The 20237-nt window shown below is 31.8% G+C and overlaps 1 long non-coding RNA gene across 1 annotated transcript; it reads right to left on the bottom strand.

Annotated features, from left to right (window-relative positions):
* Positions 1–11335: 11335 nt before the first annotated feature.
* On the bottom strand, positions 11336–14532 carry LOC123268326. Its single transcript, XR_006510210.1, has 2 exons — positions 13641–14532; positions 11336–11568 (listed from the first exon to the last, which is right to left on the bottom strand). It is a non-coding gene; the product is annotated as an uncharacterized LOC123268326 (long non-coding RNA).
* Positions 14533–20237: the final 5705 nt, after the last annotated feature.

A 20237-nucleotide genomic window follows, 5' to 3' on the forward strand; every position in this document is an offset into this window, starting at 1 on the left:
AATGATGCATATTGATGAATTTAATTCCAACTTCAAATTAAAATTATCTCCAATGATAATTTTAATTCCGAATTTGAATTAAAATTATCTCCAATGATAATTTTAATTCCGAATTCAAATGTAAAATTATCTCAATGATAATTTTAATTTCCAACTTTAATTAAAATTATCTCCGACGATAATTTTAATTCCGAATTCGAATTAAGATTATCTCCGACGATAATTTTAATTCCGAATTCGAATTAAGATTATCATTGGAGATAATTTTAATTCAAATTCGGAATTAAAATTATCATTGGAGATAATTTTAATTCAAATTCGGAATTAAAATTATCATTGGAGATAATTTTAATTTGAATTCGGAATTAAAATTATCATTGGAGATAATATTTTCAGGTGAATCTAAAGCTCGTTAAAACTGATATAATATTGAAATTATAATGCATTTTAAAAAATAATAAATTTTTTAAACTTTTAATAGATGTTAATAAAAAATCGTTTATTATCTACGTTTTAAACATAAATATTAATTTCATTGTAAGATATTATTCGTAGTAATAATTATTTTTATGTTTGTATTCAATTGCAAAACGTTTTTTAAGAAATTTACGTATTAAAAAATATTTCAATTTAAATCGATTTGAATTTCGTCATAGGCTGTGACAATTCATACAATTAAAATTATCGACATAATGAAAAAAGAATCATATTTTATGAATATTGTAAATTTTAACACTTCTTAAATCAATTAAAATTTTATATGAATTTATTCTTTAGTGAAAAAAAAGAATGCACATCAGCGAACGTAGTCAATAGATAATATTGCTTGATTTTAATTTTAATAGTTAAATCGAAGACCCTAATTAAAATATGGTTCCATCGCAACGAGTTGAATTACATTTATGTCTGATCACAAATTATAATCGAATTAATTATAATGTTGATAATTTTGGATATAGATTCAAATTCAGTGAATTTTTTAGTTGTGATGAATTATTATTCATGTAAATAAATATTGTATTCGCATATGTTGTTACTATATTTTATATCATGAATATCGCAAAAAATATAAATAATTACTGGACAATTTATAAGGTAGACTTTTTTTTTATTGTATTAAAAAGTAAAACGGCTTGCCATACTATTCATAGTAATTCCGGTCGTGAATAATCGATTTTCTTTCATTGATCGCTCTTATGATAACAAAATATTATATGCATGATAGATTTTATTATTATTTTATTGATTTATTTATATTTTTAAGTATAACAATAAGGTATATTGACACTGCGAGTGGAAGCGAGAGGCAGCTATAGATAAGACGGCAAGGGCCTATTTAGCAATGCCACACAATGATTCGGTGATAAGAGTAAAACCTCAGCTCGAGAAAATAAGAATATTCAAGGTCTATGATGTCGTAGCTCTATGATTAATTTCAAGAATCAGAGTAATGACGTATGTTTGAACTCTTTTTAACTTAACACCAACCTCGTTAATAATTTGAATATTTTTAGTTTTAACAAAATCATACTTCCATCTCTAGCCTAGAAATTATCATATTAAGAGCTATAAAATAATGCAAAGTTAGTTAGATTCCAAGTGCGGTTCTACCTGCTGCCTCGCGATTCAACTCCGGCTCAGTCGTAAAAAGTTACCTTGGATTCCCTGAGAACTCTGAAATAAGTTCGTATCCGCTTGGCGATTATTAATGAGAGTTTAATCAGAACCCAAAGGTCTGTATTTGCGAACGGGGTTTCAAATAGAGGTTTACATCTGCTTGGTGACTGTTACGGTTAGAAATTTGGGTTAAATCTTTAAAAAATTATAACATCCCCATCGCAAAAATACGTAAAAGAAAAGATCAGTAAAGGAGGAAATAAAAGAAGAAAGAAATTCGACATCAACCTCAAGGCAGCAACAAGGGAGGAGTTACGAGGAGGGTTGGTTTTGTGTTACCATGGATACAAACAAAAAAAAAACAAATATAGGGGAACAGGAAACAAAGGAAGTAGAGGTACCACTCCGATACAAGGGCAACCGACAAAAAGAGTCAAGAGGTCGAGCCATGGCGCCAGGTTTCTTCACATAAGCCGCAAGCGCGTTCAACCACAAGTAAGATACAAATACCGGCAATACAATAAGACTAAAAAATATTCCATTACTCGAAAGTTCCACTTGCCCACGAGAGTAAAAAAATGCAAGCTCCTTGGGGTGGACACCTCAGTCAGTTTTCAACTTTTAACCCTATACGGGGAACCTCTCTCCGTTTGTTACCAGTTCAGTTTTAAAACAAGTGTCTATACGAGCAAGCTGTGACTAAGAATATTTCAATTGTTCAAAATAAATTTATATCTAATTATATCAAACATCGATTTCAAGTTCATAATTAAAAGCAACTGCCAACGTTCTCAAATTTTTACGAATAAATTCAACGAGATCCTCAACCCAAGCATCGAGGTTAACGATCAGTCATAATCCAAAAATTCACCAACCAGCTCAACTTTTGTGAATTCAACATCGGAGGGTTCACCATTCAACCCTCGTTATTCAGAGACTTCAATGCCAAGCTGACCCAAGTAACGATCCAGTAGAGTGGTATTCAGTAACAACATCGCGAGTGTATTGTTTGAAGAAATAAACACCAAAGTCTGTCATTAAACTGTAAGTAATTTAATAATTTATTTCTCTATTTTCCTTTCATTTTTCTTCTTCATCCACTCCAACCGGTTCTGATGGTCATCCCCTTAGAATTAATTAGTCGATAAGTTCCTAAACCAACGAGATTCGTCCACAGTGTAACTGCCACTCCCACACAGTAACAAATTTTTCGTCATTGTGTAAAGTGTTAAAATTTGTGTGTTGAATATTACACTCTAGTCTGTAGCATTTAACACTCTCATGTATTGATTTAATAATTCAACACACTAGAATGTTAAATTCTACACACTAGAGTGTAATATTCAACACACAAATTTTTAACACTCTACACAATGACGAAAAATTTTTTCTTGTGCACGGTAAAGGTATTTAGTTGTCTGACCGTACAAACAAGCAGTCGATTGCATTTGTGTCATTCCAGGATGTAACAGTGACCTACACGGAGAAAAAAATATCGTTAGAATAAGGATACGTATCGTTATTCTATGTGTCGTATACTCATTTTTCTTAGAGATATTCTGCATAGCCAATTCAGCTATACAGCAGAGAGTTAAAATGACGATTCATATCATTATTTTAGGTGTTACATTTAGTTGACTTAACTATACGGATCCTCAAATTAACAAAACATTTGCCTGTTTTGACGAAACTACAAATCTTTACAAGAGCTATTCTCTGTATGCTTAAGTCAAACCAATGAATCATTAAATCAGACGATAACCGTATTGTTATTTTAAGGAAACGTCATTTGAGTTTATGTTGAATAGTTATTTTAACAATATTTTTTTTCCGTGTAGTAGTCATACTCGTAGTAACTGTGCGGAAGGTTAAGAAAATAATTTTGAAGAACTTTATATCGTCTTAATTTTAGTATGATATCCGGCATACCGTATATAATACAGGGCCTCCCGCCGAAAAGTGCAGCGCTTGCATATTTAGGGGATAGCGACCTTGACTGCACGACGAATCAATCGTGGCAGAAGAATACACATTATCGCGCATTGTCACCTCATTAAAATAAACCAATTGTTTAATTTGTAGCCCTTCCTGTAAAACGCGACTGAGGTGAAAAAAACCGCGAACACCATAAACCGAAGCTCTCTTACAAGGTAACAGTTCTGCCTTAGAGCCCAAGTGAGTCCTACACCCCGTTACGTGTAGGCGGACTTCAATTATTAAATTAATTAGTCACCTTTTCCTTTTTATTCAATTTCGAGTTCTTCATCGATATTTCCGAGTTCTGTGATTGTGATTCTTCGAGCCACGATAATCGAGAGTCCCGCACTTCCGGTGACCTGGTTCTATCTAAATTTCGATTGTTATTTGTGTATTATTAACCCTTCGTCACTCGCGTCTTTTTTAGTTTCTCGCTCGCACTATAGTGAGTCTCTATAGGTTGAGTAGTTATTAGGCGGCGATCTGCTCATGGCGCGAGTGACGAAGGGTTAACGGCGAACTTTTGTTTGCCGGAGTCGTTACTCCGGTCTCGAACTCATTTAAGTTATTATTTTCTATTATTATAAGTAATAAGTGATAAGTGTAAATTAAGACGTGTTGCCCCCTTAGGGCCTTTAGACTGAATATAAACATGAAAGTCCAAATCGAAGTGTTCCATCATTTATAAATTATAAGAATTAACCCAACCTTCAACCTTCAGTCCAGCAGGAAGAAGAAAGTCAAGCAGTGGAAGATAAAACTAGCAAAGAACATCTCATCATTCGAGTCAAGATTCAAAATAGTAAATTGAGGCTATTTTTATTATTTAATTAAAAACTTAACGGTTCAGTTGTTGGGAAAATTAACCGATTGTTCGAACCTCCTTTAGCCCGGCTAACAAAATCTAAATTTCTATTTTATCGGACATAAGAAGAAAAATTATTAAATTAACAGATTTTTTTGGTTCGAGTAAATTTTGTTTGATTCAAGAATTTTTCATTTTTATTCAAGACAATGGAACTCTTCAAAACTATTTTCTTGGTTCATGAATTATTCTTCTCTTAAGAGATCAATTGATTCAAATTAATTATTTTTTAGTGTAAAGTATTTTACTATTCATTTTATAATTTATATCTTCAAAGACTTTTTTTTTACTTATAACTTTCACATAATATTCTATTACATACTTTATTATTTGGTAAATTGTACCTGAACAAAATAATAAAAAAAGTAAATTGTCATAAGGTAAAAGACTTAGTTATTGACACTGGTCTACTTATTGATACTTGCAATTTTACTTTAATTAAAAAAAAATACACCAACTCTAGTAAATTAATAAATATAATTTTTGAATTATAAATTTTAAGATAGTTATTTTTTTTGAGAAGATTCTATTTTTCAACATATCCAACATATGACCGGGAAGAACGTCAGTAATCGACATTTGTCTTGTAATTTTCTAAGCTGGGTGGCAATGTACACGGAAAAAAGTAAACTGTAATAAATAACAGTCGATTTATAATAAGTAATGATCAACTGCTAAAAATTACCATTTCAAACAGTAAAATCGTGATTTTACTATTCCTTTATAATATTTACCATTCAAACGTTACAATTTACTCTTTACATGGAAGAAAATACTATTTCAAATTATAATATTCGCTATGTAAATGTCTAAAATGTTAAATTATAGTAATTAAGAATTCAGATTTTGATATTTATCATTTGGTACCTAAAAAATGATCTTATGATATGTAAAAAGTATAAAATAAAGTTAGTAAATTTCTAATACAAGCAACGTCAATATTTACAAAGTAAAATGGTAAATTTTAAACGCAACGCTAAAAATCAAACTGTAATTATTGACTTGCTTAGACTGGTAAAATGTATATTTTAAAAGTATAATTTTTACTGTTTCAAATGTTAAATTCTCCCAGAGTGAGATCCCCTTCTTTTTCATCTGAGTTCCCCTTTTTCTCATAATATGGACTATATATTGAAATGGCAATTTTTACTGTTTGAAACTGTAATTTTTTAAGATGAAAGAGTCGTTATTTACTATAGTGACAGCTACTTATCACTTATTTTGGATATTAAATTATAAATTGTGGCTTTTATACTTTCTACATTAAGTTCTGTAATATTTATTGATTTAGTTAAATAATTTTAATACATATATTGTTCAAATTAATTGAACAATACTAGTTAAATTACAATTATTAAACAGCGATTGAAGATTAAAATTTTCTTTCATTAAGTGCGAGTTTCAATATAACTAAGTTTACAAACATTAATAATTCAAAGTGTACCTGATTTGTTGATATTTATTTATTTATTTATTTATTTATTTATTCATTCATACGCCAATCGGCTTTATACATTAGATTCACATCAATTATTTTTGGTTATGGGTGAAAAAAGAAAATAAAAATAAAAATATGTAAACAGAGTATTGACATTTCAATAGAATTAAATTTAAGTTAAGTTGTATTAAATCAATTTCATTTACTTTATAAGTTTAAATTATTAATATTATATAATAAAAAAAAATATAAAAATATAAAATAAAAGAAAAAAACAATATCTTTAAGAGTAGTTATTTCTAGATGAAATGAAATTGCACTTTTTAAGAGGCTAGTGGTTATTGGTTAGTGGTTAGAAGCAGTCTTTTAACCGATGATACAAACGATGTGATCGAGGTGTCGAATAATTCAAGGTGCGAGCAGTTATCATTGATTAGGTTAGCGATCCTATTCCTCGGGCTATTATATATATAACTTTTGGTAGTTTTAATTGTCTCTATTAATCGATTTGCTCTTAAGTTTGACGTGGGACAGATGATTCCTACTTTCTCTAGGATCTCTGGGGAGTCGATGTGTCCGTTAATAATTTTGAAAGCAAAAATTAAGTCCGATATTTGTCTTCTCTGGGAAAGCTTGTTGATCCGGAAGTTACTGTAGGCTTCCTGAACTGTAGACAAAAACGTACGATTTGCAAGATGCTTGCACAGTTTGTATTGTATTCTTTCTAGTCTATTAGTAGCTTGTGTCGTACTTGGTGACCAGATTACAGTGCAATATTCTAAAATCGGTCTGACCAGGGTATTGAATAGAAGTATTAATGTTCTTTCGTTCTTGAAGTCTTTGCCTGATCTGATTATATATCCTAGAGTTTTATACGCCTTTGATACTGTTCTGTCTACGTGCTCATTGAAGCTTAACTTGGTGTCAACCAGCACACCTAAGTCTTTCATGACAGGAGGTTTAGGTAATGGCTGGCCATTTATATTGTAGTCGACCGGAAAGCTTCCATGGGATCTATTAAACATCATAACAGCGCATTTATCGATGTTCAACTTTAACTTATTTTCTAGGCACCATTGATAGAGCTTATCCAGATCTTGTTGTAATTGATGATATTATTCGTTGGTATGTTCAAATTTATTCTTTACGTAACTTAAATTCACTTTAAAAAACAATTGAATTTTACTTCTACGCCTGGTTTCAAAAACTTAGTAAAACTTTAGACGATGTTAACACTAGGACGTCTAGAACAACGAACAACGAGAGAGATTTTTAGTGAAAATCGTCAATATGGTATCGAATTTCAGGGCGTTACTACTTTTTATAAATTCAGGGAAAACAAAGTCCAATGATTTGTCTATTTCCTTGGGCCCTTACTCGCTCTCTTGAGTTTGATAAAAAATGTCGCATGAGTCCCCTCTACTTGGGCCAGAGTGCAATATCGTTTTCTCACTTACTCTTCTGTTCTATTATTCATTTATGTGTTTGTGTATACGTAAGCGCATTTACACAGAAAGAAAGATTTCTTGACTGGAGAACAAAATTCTTGACTCAAGTAAATTTTCGGTCGCCCGAAGGAAGACCGAAGTTGTCTTGGCCGAAGTAAAAATTTTTCTTGAAATTCTATTCTTGGTGGAAGTAATTTTTTCTTAATTCAAATTATCATAAATACTTGATAAAAGATCGCACTCTAATAATCTTTTATAATCCTGAAAGTGAAATAAAACCATATTTAATTTTTTTATAATTAATAAATATGTAAAGAAAAATTCTTTACATAACAATCGAACTTTCGGCATCAGTATGATAAAATAACTATTTTCTTTAACAAAATAATAGTCAAGTTTTAAAATTTAAACTAACAAAATTATATCAACTTATATTAATCAATAATTTCTCAAATAATAATTAAATTATAATCATGAAGCAAGCAATACAGGATGTCTCGCCTTTTCGCAATTACCGATTAAACAATTAGTACGGGATCCGAACATAAATCGATCTTCAGCTATCCGTTTACCGAATGAAACATTTTTTTTATCAAATTTCATACATAGACAAATACGTCTTGCATGTATTGCCAATCAAAATATGTTCATGGCTATTTTTAATTAAAAAAATATTAATTAATTTTTTTTAATGAGATTCAGCCACTTGTTTACCAATGAAATGTTATTGAATACAAAAGTTTTAAATACATAGAATACGCCTATGAGGTATTGCCTACGTATTTGCGTACATGGCTACCTGGCAAGCAGGTGTAAACAGGCAGGTAAATATAGGTGACTGCACAAATCAGTTTACCAATCAAAATATATATCAAAATAAAGATTATTTAATAACAAACGCGATGATGTAGTATTGCCTACAATAAAATGTTCATGCAATACTATTGCCAGGATTTAAAGTTTAAAAATCAGAGCAAGTAAAGTTGCGCAAGAGAGAAATCCGAGCGTCTTATTTAGTGTAATAAAAAAGGACGGAGCATTGTAGATGCGCGCGACGCCTTCGTTGAATAGAAGAGAGTACGCATGCTCTTTTTACATATGGTTGAGAGAGACAGCGTTTCTCTGTTGGAGTAACTGACAAATTTTTTCTAAATGATTGTTTTATATTTCAATTATAAATATATATATATATATATATATATATATATATATATATGCATATATTTCAATATAAAAACATTTTCAAGACATTTTCTTAGCAATTATATACATAAAAATTAAACAAATAAACAAGTATTCAAAACATTTATGGGTAATGAAAAAATTTTATTATTTTTATTTCTTATTTATTGAAAAATTGTAAAAATTATAAATATTATTCTACATCTGAATCATCACAAGTTGTATCAAGATCTTCGGACTCAGATAACTCTGAGTTTTTGTCATTTTCTGTCATTTCCAGAAGATCGTTTATCTTGAAAGGCGTCTGATCACCAATAAATCCTACTGGTTTCAAATAATCATTTTCTAAAAACCAGCCGCAATTTTCCGGATTCAATTTCACACAATTTGATTCTGTCGCATGAAGCCACATAGAATTGACGTAACAAGTACGCAAAATTTTCTGAGTAAGAGAAGACCAGCATGGCGGTATAATGTTTGAGTCGAAAGAAGATATTTTTTTTAAGAACTTTTCATTGTCTTCCTTGGCAGAGTAAGTTTTCAGGAAAATGCGAACTCTTGCATCATTGACACTGGTGCACTGCTTGATGCCATAAATATTAGCTGTAAATTCCTGAACAGCGTCCATTTTTTCATTAATAAAAATATCGGCTTCATCAAGTAATGATGCAAAGATTGTTTGGTACCTCTCATTTTTCGAAAATATTTTTAACGGTCTAAGTTTACCTTTCTGGTAAAAAGCTGCCGTATAATTGCTTCCGGTAAATGCATGGAAAGCAGGTAAACTTCGACATAGTGTACTTCCCAATTTTTGTGCCAAAGCTGTGCAATTGATACAATCGAGGTCTTTCGTATTTTTTTTCTTATTCGTTGAACTGGCCAGCCAAATTTCTGATTCTTTAATTTTATCCATGTTTCCAAGCAAAATAATTAATACATCAGTATCAGAAGATTTGATTAATATCTTCGATCCTGGTGTAATTTTGGAAGTGTGGAAAACCATCCTGGTGTCCGCCTCTTCGTGATGACAATTGTATTCAACTTCCTCAGTTTTGATAACTCGACTTTCCTGCGTTTGATAAGAGTAACAGTAATCCTTAACCGTTAAAAATATTTTTTTGTTTTTAATTATTTGTGCCAAATTGTCATTTTCCCAGTAACTTGATATAAATTGAACTAAGGCCTCTTTGAATCTATAATTCTTTAGACTTTTTAAGAAGTCTGTTGGCCTAGTTTGTTGAGGTCCAGAAATATTATATGGAATATCAAACTCTTGACGGTTTTGGCGTTCACAATTTTTTATTGATGGTATTACATACTGGTCAAAAACTAAATGTATCTCTGCTGCATTTGTTGAACAAAGTTTAATAAGTATGGACTCTGCAATTTTGTCGAAAGTCTGAGGCATTGAGGAGCCTATCAAGTGCAAATAATAAAAACCATCAATAATTTCAACATCAATAGACGTTGGTTGACTAATTTCAATTTGGGATTTCAAAGATTTTGCTAACGTTGACTTGTCTGTTTTATAAATTGCACCAGTACATGAAAAGAGCGCAGGAGGCATCGGTGCCAGCGGAAAAGTTAAACAATACTCAATATTAATTTTCTTCTTAATACTTATAGCTAGTAATCGCCCAAAGATATCTCGCTCCATCTTTAGTAATACTTGCTTGTTTTTATCTTTGTTCGTCAGAACTTTGGTAAAGCACTCTGAAGCGAAATTTAAGATTTTGTTCCGTGGTATTGGTTTTTCGAATCTGCCAGGGACTGAATTGCATTCCGAAATAAATTTTATTTTTTGTTCATGGCCTTCTTTTTTAATGTTGAGCAAGAAATTAGTAACATTTTCAGTAGCTGCTTTGCCTGTCGAAAGATTGAATAAAATATTTTTATCTATATTGTCGTCAAATGGATTCATTGTACTTGTTATTGCTTCGATTACACTCTGAAGACTTTTTTGGTCTCTGTAAATTCGGTTTTTTTGTAGAGAATGTGAAATATCATCTTTCTTAGACAAACCAATAATTTCCTTGACGTATGTTAATATTTTTGTTCTCATGCTATGGTTGAGGGCCCATCTTTGGCGAGCAGAGGTTGACTCTACAGTGAGATTATGTGTTAGTTGGTTGCTAGCGTCAGCATTTATAGTTTGTTTTAGAGTTAAATCGACAGGTGATCTAGAAAAATTGGCTTTAGTGCGTCGGACTCCAAACGCACCTCGACGAAATTCGGCAACCAAAGGTGAATTTTCCGCACGCAGCCTGATTAAATTACTTAAGTATAGCAAACTCCATCTAGCATAATTTGGTTGGTTTAGTCCAAAAAATAAGTCACATATATCGTAAATAGAGTCAATGTACAGCTCAAAATTACTAGTACGAATACTTCTGGAGAAACGGAGGAATAAATTTATAAATTCGCAATACTGAAAATAATACTGAGCGGTTTTTCCCTTTTCACCAGTCAAAGTTTGTATACAGAATTCCTTATAGCCATTAACAATTCGATTCAACAAGTCAGGTAATTCGATTGGATCATTTACGTTACACGCAGTTGGATTAGATGATGTATTTTGTATTACTGTATTTAATAAATCATTCAAAATATCGAGAGACACATTTGTTGTGGATAAATATTGTTCGAAATGCAGAGTTTGTAATGCGGCCGCGGTCAGTGGATGTAATCGCTTACAGCGATTAAAATTTTTACTATCCAAAAAACTGTTCATAGAACCACCAGCTAATACATCTGCTTGAACTAAAATTTCTATCAATTGTGACGAACGAAGTTTATGCCACTACACTCTTCTTTTATGTGAGATAAATGACGGGGGCTGCTTTCCTTTTATTTATTGTATTACGATTTAACCGCAAAATATAATTCAATCTCCACTTTGATAATCGGAACGATAACAGTTAATAGTAGTGTCAATAAGAGCAGGCTCCATCGTTTATCAAGTGAAACCAACAGATTCTTTAGTCACGTAATATAAGTGGTCATATATCACTTCTGACTTCTGTATCTTAACACGTAGTAACCTATTTTCTTTTTTTTTGGTAGTTACCAGGAGAGAGGAAAAGATTTGAACAATCTACATATTTATTATATTTATATGCATGCTTAGTCGTGTTTTGTATGTTTCCTTTGTATACGTATATCTATGTTAGAAATTAAACAACATGCCAAGAAGCTGCTAAGGACCTTCACTGAGAAATTCATGGGGACCACTTGGGTTGTAGCTTGCTACCCCTACGCCCCTGATTTCAAATAAATCATTAATTGTGTGATTCTCCAATAGGGAGATTTATTTAATAAGAATATTTATCCAGCTATTAGCATGTGTAATCTAGTTATATGTTCGTACCATAATCTAGAAGAATTATAATCAACCAAAAATATATAATGAAATACGTATTATAATACTATCTCTCAATATAATTTTTCTAGATTAAGAATGCCTGTGTGGAACAACCAGTAGTATAGTATACCTAAATATAAAATAAAAATTATCAACTGACTTCAAACAATTGAGACTGACTTACTAAGACTGTTAAAAAAAATAAAAAAAAAATTAATTTTCAAATGACATATGTACCTCTAACATAACGAACGTACCTAATTAATAAAAGACTGAATTCTTGAGAAAAGTCAAGAATCAATATGAATAACAATTTAAAAAAAAAAAAAAAAAAAAGAGAGAAAAGAATTAATAATAATGTATATTTGGTCACCTTAAAAATCATATTACTTATTCTCTGTTAATTATTCAATTATATTTTATACATATATACTATTTATTGATTCTTAACGTAATAAATTTGAAAATTCCAATGCTATGAAATAAGGAATCTTCAAATCTGGTCATGACCTATGCAAAGAAAGGGATTACTCGTTATGAATATATAAATTTTATAAAGAATTTTCTCGATGTTTTTACAATTGATCTATTTATATATTATATTGTATATCTTAAGCAATTATTATCCAAAGAAATTATATTGAACCATATTATCGAAGCAATGTACAATTTATACCAAATAAGTATCAGTACAAATAATCCATAATAGTAAAATAAGTAACAATGTTTCATAGTGAGTAAGAATTCCCTAATCAAAATCGATTCTTTTCTTAATAAGCTTCAAGTTTATAAATTAACAATATTACACACTACACTAAGCTACTTACATCACGTGTATGGCATTATAATTAAAGACCTCATCAGTAATTGGGACGACTTCAAGCACGGGCTAAACAACTTCAAATTTCTCCTTGCTGTCTCTACTTACGTCCTCCTTTTGGCAAACTGGAATTGCATGAAGCTGAGCCTATGTCACCTTCTTCAACAATTAATCAAAGTGCCCACTGATTATTTGTTAGTTCACTATCAATAAAATTGGTACCAAGAGCAATTGCCACTACAGACAATTCCAAAGCTCTGTAGAAGGCGACGCTGAAATGCCTTTTACCACAATCATGCTCAACAAGCACCGTGAACACCAATCATGGCCAAAAAGAATCTCTAATTTCTTAAAGGTTCGAAGAAATTGCCAACTATCTCTAACTACCTGGATTGATCAGCTACATCAAACCAAGGGGTGGACTTGCAGAGAATGCAGTTACTCAATGTTAATGGCAGGACACCTATACAACGTCTAGTCAATCGTCAAATATCCCTCCGAATTATAACTAATTATAAAAAGCCATACATTACGCATTAAAATTGTAACACAAAACATTTACACTTTCTGGTAGTGGCACAAACGATCACCATTCACCTGTTTTAAGCTTAAATAAGTTAACCTTAAATAAGAGTCTTCGAGGACGAAGACGACTCTAGGCAGGGAGGTGTGACGAACGAAGTTTATGCCACTACACTCTTCTTTTATGTGAGATAAATGACGGGGGCTGCTTTCCTTTTATTTATTGTATTACGATTTAACCGCAAAATATAATTCAATCTCCACTTTGATAATCGGAACGATAACAGTTAATAGTAGTGTCAATAAGAGCAGGCTCCATCGTTTATCAAGTGAAACCAACAGATTCTTTAGTCACGTAATATAAGTGGTCATATATCACTTCTGACTTCTGTATCTTAACACGTAGTAACCTGTAACAATCGATACCCTTATGGAACCACAATGTCGCGGGAATCGTATAAAAACCCCTTGAAGATGTTCACCAGTGCTCAGACTGCCGAAGGCTCTCGCACTCGTCAGTTCTAAATTTCAAGTTAACCAAATTCTACCAAGAATCTAACATAGAAATAAAGACGAGTACAACTACTTGCTGGCCAACCTAATCTTTTCTTTGAAAGTTGCTTACTCTCGTTAAAGAGGCTTAGGTGCTCTGAGAACTGGTGCTTTTACAATTAAAATTATAATTAAGGGTTTCAATACCCAAACCAATATATTTATAAAGACTCAAATTAAGGAGCTCCTATGAAACGTTGTGCAAAGTTTAGTTTGTTAAGTGTATTAATAATTATAATCATATTTGTGCATTATCCAGAGTTATTGAAGATTATATTCAACAGCATTCATCAATTGTCCTTAAATTTGTATCATCTATTTAAATAATTTGTAAGTACAAATTGAATATATTTGAAGTGTGAAACCAATCATTTTCTTTCTTCTCATTCATAAGACCTGATTTCCAACTTACAGTAAGAAACGAGGTATTCACGAGTACCTATAATTCACCAAACCCACCTGCCTCCTGTTTTTCCTTCAGTTCATTAACTACCCTTGACCTTAGCCACGGGGTCGCAACTAGGGCTCCCCTATGATATAAGCCGCTCGATATCATCGGGATAGATAAAGAACAATTATTCAACCGGAAAAGACGCGATCAATTAATTATTTCATAGCTTAGGAATTTGAGATAAAAACAGACTTGAAAGTGTAGAATCATCCGGTAATCAGAAATATGAACTCTTTATCTAAGTAAACCTTTAATAATTATCATTTTAACAAAAACTCCGCTGTCTCGACCTATTCGATCGTGACAGTAGAAAATTTGGTGACAGCGGTGGGATTACGCTGGTGAAAGTGTTTCTTTTTGTGTAAAGTTGTTTATTCTTAATTAAACTCATTTTTTTTTTAGATAACACTTATTACATAACACTATTACAACAGTCGGGTTTTGAGAATAAATTATTTTGCATCAAAACAAACAAATATAATTAAACCCCACACATTGTATTGTATTTATTCAAGAATAAACGTAATATTACTTTCTTGAATTATCTATTAAATCTGTCAATTGACCATCAAACAAAAATATTTTTGGTTGATCTGTCGAGTACGTCGGGTGTCCAAGATAGCAATAACGTTTTGGATACTTGATGAGGATTTAATAGATGATTAATAAGTTAAGCGAAAAACAGTTGCGACGGCGCTCCATAGTTGCGTTGCGCTCCCTATTTCGTTTAACTAGTTGAACGATTAACCTATTTAGTGCCTAAATCGTTCAACGAAATAATCACACACTAAAAATTTAACACTAATTCCAAGTAATCAATTTCTTCCAAATTTAAAAATCTAAACAAAAGAAAGTTGCGTCGGCGCCTGAACGGTTGCGTTGCGCTCCCTGTATTGTTTGGATTAGTTGAATGATTAACCTACACTGTGCCTAAATCATTCAGTGGAAAAATTTGGAACTTAAATTGATTTTCTCTAATGTTTTTTTTTTAATTTTTAACAGTCTTAGTAAGTCAGTCTCAATTGTTTGAAGTCAGTTGATAATTTTTATTTTATATTTAGGTATACTATACTACTGGTTGTTCCACACAGGCATTCTTAATCTAGAAAAATTATATTGAGAGATAGTATTATAATACGTATTTCATTATATATTTTTGGTTGATTATAATTCTTCTAGATTATGGTACGAACATATAACTAGATTACACATGCTAATAGCTGGATAAATATTCTTATTAAATAAATCTCCCTATTGGAGAATCACACAATTAATGATTTATTTGAAATCAGGGGCGTAGGGGTAGCAAGCTACAACCCAAGTGGTCCCCATGAATTTCTCAGTGAAGGTCCTTAGCAGCTTCTTGGCATGTTGTTTAATTTCTAACATAGATATACGTATACAAAGGAAACATACAAAACACGACTAAGCATGCATATAAATATAATAAATATGTAGATTGTTCAAATCTTTTCCTCTCTCCTGGTAACTACCTAAAAAAAAAGAAATGATGAGTGTTTAAATATTAGGTTATAGGAAAGAAAAGAGTAATGATGATTAAAGATAAAGCTCATCATAAGAAGAATAATCATAATCAAAATAATAATCATTATTCTTGTCGTTATCATTATCATTAGTATTCAGTTTACGATGAGCAAATAAAGATATTATATTCAAAGCTGTTTTTACTTTATTCAAGGTACGATAACCAGTCATTAGATCTTCATCTTCATAATACTTATGAAGGATCATGCATGATAAACACGAGCCAAGGTCAGAAAGTTCAAAAAGCAATTCTTTACAATCATCACATTTAATATGTACTTCTTCATCTATTAGAGGATAGTGGATGCCAAAATCATAAGAATAAATATTTAAATCAATGCATTTAGTACAATAGGAGGCATAACCTAATTCTACCGCTGGTAGAAGCTGTTTACAACAAGATAATCCGTATCTTTTGCAACTATCCTCAATTTCTTGGGGCAAATAAATGGGTAGTGTTATTGTACAATCTTGGTGGAAGGCTTTAGGATTTCTCTTTTGTCCACAGAATGGCCAATTTTGGAAATGCTTTACCGGGCGTCTATTTCTTGGTTTCTTCAATCGGCGGTTATTTAAAAAGAGTACTTCCAAATTAAGTAATTTGTAATAAGGTAGTCTAGGGGGTGAAGGAACTAGTTCATCATGAGGATTTTGAATATAATGCATTCGTCTAGAAAACCAATATAAGATTTCTTCTCTATAATTACGAGGACTATGCCTTGTTCGGCCCGAGAGAAATGGCTGATAAAATAATTCCAAAGAGTTAGGAAGTTCAACAAAGAAATCCCAAGCTACTAACTCAGCTGAAGGAAGATTCCATTTGTAAACACTCTACAAATTCTTTAAGTATGTGTAATACATAATTATCATAGGGTGTTCTAATATGAACAGGAGTATCTTCATTAAATAATTTGGGTAATAATCTGTTAGGAAAAAGGGGATCCTGGTAATATTGCTTTTTCCAACGTAGTTCCCTTTTATATTCTGGCATATATTGCTCAATCTTGTCTTTTACTATTGTTTTTACTTCTTCATTTACAGAAATAATATATGCTGCAAGGTAACTCCTGTTACCATGAGTGTTGAAGGATGATTCAGGTAAATCTATTTCGGGTAGGTTCAAATCGTTACCGACTATTCGAACAATGAGATCAACAAAATCTTTAGTTATTCCTCTAGTTTGTTTGAAAGGGTACATTTTAGGATTAGGAGAATAATAAGAAAGATGCTAAAATTTAAATTTCTTCAGGTATGGGTTGTAAAGTTAGGGTTCGTCGAATATCACGCATTTCTACGTAGATGGATTTAGATTCATCCTCGGGATTGGTTGGTGAGGTTGTTAATGATCTTACACTACTGGAAGGAATGTCATATATATGCGTTTCAGGTTCAATGAAAGTAGGTTCAGTCTGACTGTATGATTCAATAGGACTATTTCCAACTGGTTTCCTGGAATTAAAATATAATATGTTAGTGATAATAATAGAAATAATTAGGAGCATGCCAAAAATAAGATATGATGTATTGAGATTAGGATGATTATGGATGACAACGTTCTGAATTTTATGTAAAATCTTGTTTAAGGTAAAATCATATGATAACTGGTTAGGGATAGAGGTGGTTGGTTCAGGAAATTCTAGCTCACAAATATTGGGTCGAATCTGTATTAAGTCTAATTCATATGTAGATTGGGAAGTGATGACTTCTGAGTCACTTGAGAATCCAATTAAATTAATGTCATTAATTATTAAAGAGTGGGAAGGATCGGTTAAAGTAAGTATTCCTGAATCAACAATCTCTATTTTATCTACTATTTTGTAATGACTTATTTCCTGTAATTCAACATGTGAAACGGAAAATAACCAACCGGTTGCTTTTTCCAATGATTTCCAATATGGTCTGAAATCTTTATTTATTTTAATAATGCATTGAGAGGGTAAGTTGCTTCGTGAATGAGTGGTCAATAAATCTATTTCGCAAATTGCGTTTGAGGTATTTTCAAAGAAGACAAAATTTGGTTTGCATACTAGGAAATCTTTGAACTTATAACAATGGTTTAGTTCATCCCGGGTTATGGGGGAATATCGGTTATTGGAGGACATTAATAGATAATCAGAGCTAGGTTGTATGAACGCGGACATTGTTTTGTTTCCACATTGTTGTGGAACTGGATAAGGATGAGCTTTTAAGAGGCTGAATTCAACAGAGTCTAAAAGAGGAGCTTTTATAGAAAAGAACAAGAAATTTTGAAAAAGGTCGAATTTTACTTCAACTTCTCCTAAATAAATATCATCAGGATCAATTAGTAAATTGCAACTTGTACAGTTTGCTCGAAATTCCTTTAGGGCTTGTGAAAGTACTCGAGGACTTAGAACTCGAGGACTTAATTTTCCCGACATGGCATAAGTTACTGTCTCTATTACATTATTGGCATGATCAAGGTATTGAGAAAAGTATTCTCTGATATAAATATTCCATTCTCTTAGATAATTAAAGTATATTGGAGGTGATGGATTAGTCTGATTAAGGAGCTTAATGATGTCTTGCACTAGATTGTCATATTTCCCTTTGACTTTAAATAAACGTGCTTGTTCAAAGAAAAGTTCAGCGTCAATGATTTGGCTGTACTTATAGATATGAGTATGTATATTTAATATCGTTGGAAAAATGTTACTTAAATCCATAATATATCTACGGAATATGACCTCTTTATCAGAGTTTATGGGTATTGTTTGTTCATTGTCTACCTGTAATAATCGACTTAGCTCAGTTAATTTCAAGTCTATTTGTTGAATCATATGATTATAGAGATTTAGTTCGATATACTGACGGCAATCTGAAAGATTAATGTATGCTTCGCATTGTTGATCAATCAAATCTATTTGTAGATTAGAAATTGTTGGTCTCTTAAGTTCAAGATCAGTTAGGTTAAATAGTGTTACTAATTTCCAGTTGTTTCTGGTGAGCCGGACGTTTTCCAAATACTCGAAGTAAATACCAGTTTTAAAATCAAATGGCCGGAAATTCACAGCACTTCCATTAGTAGTCAAGATCACAGCTGATATGATGAGAAGAATTCCCAGATAGAATTTCTCCATTTTGGGGAATATTCTAAAAGAAAGTAAAAGAAATTATATAGAAAAATGAAAAATTTAATCGTGTTTTTGTAATAATTGATTGTTTATTGATTTGGTTTCTTCATTTGAATATGTAAGTTGTGTAATGGTAGGACATGTGGGAGGAGTAATAGGCTCATTGGTAATACTATGTGGTATATAGGGATAGAGTCGTTCTCGACGTTCGGAATTTTTACTATCATCCCTACATATTTTGGTCTCAGTTTCGGGTTGGTCTTCACCATTAAAACGGAGATGTAATAGAAGGTTTGTTACGGAATCCCATAATGCACCGATTAGCCAAATACTCCATCCGTATATTGCATGCAATGCGTAACCATGAATTAAGGTATCTAAAACAAACTTAATAGCTTTAAAGGTCAAGTAAAATCCAAATACGGTTACACTAAAGGTTCCAATGGTATTAAAGAAGTTATAAACTTTTCCCCATGCTTTACTTAGGGTTTCTCTAAATGCGGCTTCATCGATTAAAGAATTAATTTTTATAGAACTATCTGCTATTTGTTGACCAGTTGCTCCCCTAGCTATTGTGTGTAATATTGCGGTGCGTTCGATGGGGAACATTAAGTGATCAGTTAGTCTTTCAATATCGGCGTCAGAGTAAATACCACCTGTTGCTAAACCTTGTGCTGAAACGTAAGTCCAGGAATAATTGGTAGTCATTGAAAGATGATGTGGAGTAGGTACTAGCGAAGGTCTAGGTGTAAACTCATACCAAGCGTTTTGTAAACGGTAGACGGGTGCTAAAAGAGGGTTACAGTCTATTTGAGTACCGGTTTTTACTAATATATGTGTTTTGGTAACATGAAATATGGAACTTCGCTCTCTCCACGTACTACTGGTAATTCCTGATAACAATGTTCAGTTTCTCTACATTTTACTTCTACAGGTGTACATTTTGCGAACCTTATCACTTCTCCCAATACATGAGCAATATATCCTGGTTCTTTGAGGAATTGTAACGCGAATTCGTCGGGTGCTAATGTGGCGATTATGATAGCGTTTTGTAAAACTCTTCTTTCTATTTCACAAGATTGTTTTATTATGTCATTATATAATGCAACTAATTGTTTATGGAAATGTTGTTCAAGGTAAACGAATTTAGTATTAACATAAGTGAAAAAGATCCATAGATTTTGCGTCTATTTTATTTGATGTTCTAAAGAAACTACCCTTTTCAATATCAAGAATAAAAAGTCTAGGATGTTCGGTACGAATTAAAGTAGATATACAATTCACGAATGTGTCCGTTGCTTTCAATGCAAAAGTAATGCCATCACTGATAACCGAGTAAACCTCATTCTTACTAGCAGGAGAATAGA

This window comes from Cotesia glomerata, linkage group LG7 (assembly GCF_020080835.1).
Source record: "Cotesia glomerata isolate CgM1 linkage group LG7, MPM_Cglom_v2.3, whole genome shotgun sequence".
NCBI lineage: Eukaryota > Metazoa > Arthropoda > Insecta > Hymenoptera > Braconidae > Cotesia > Cotesia glomerata.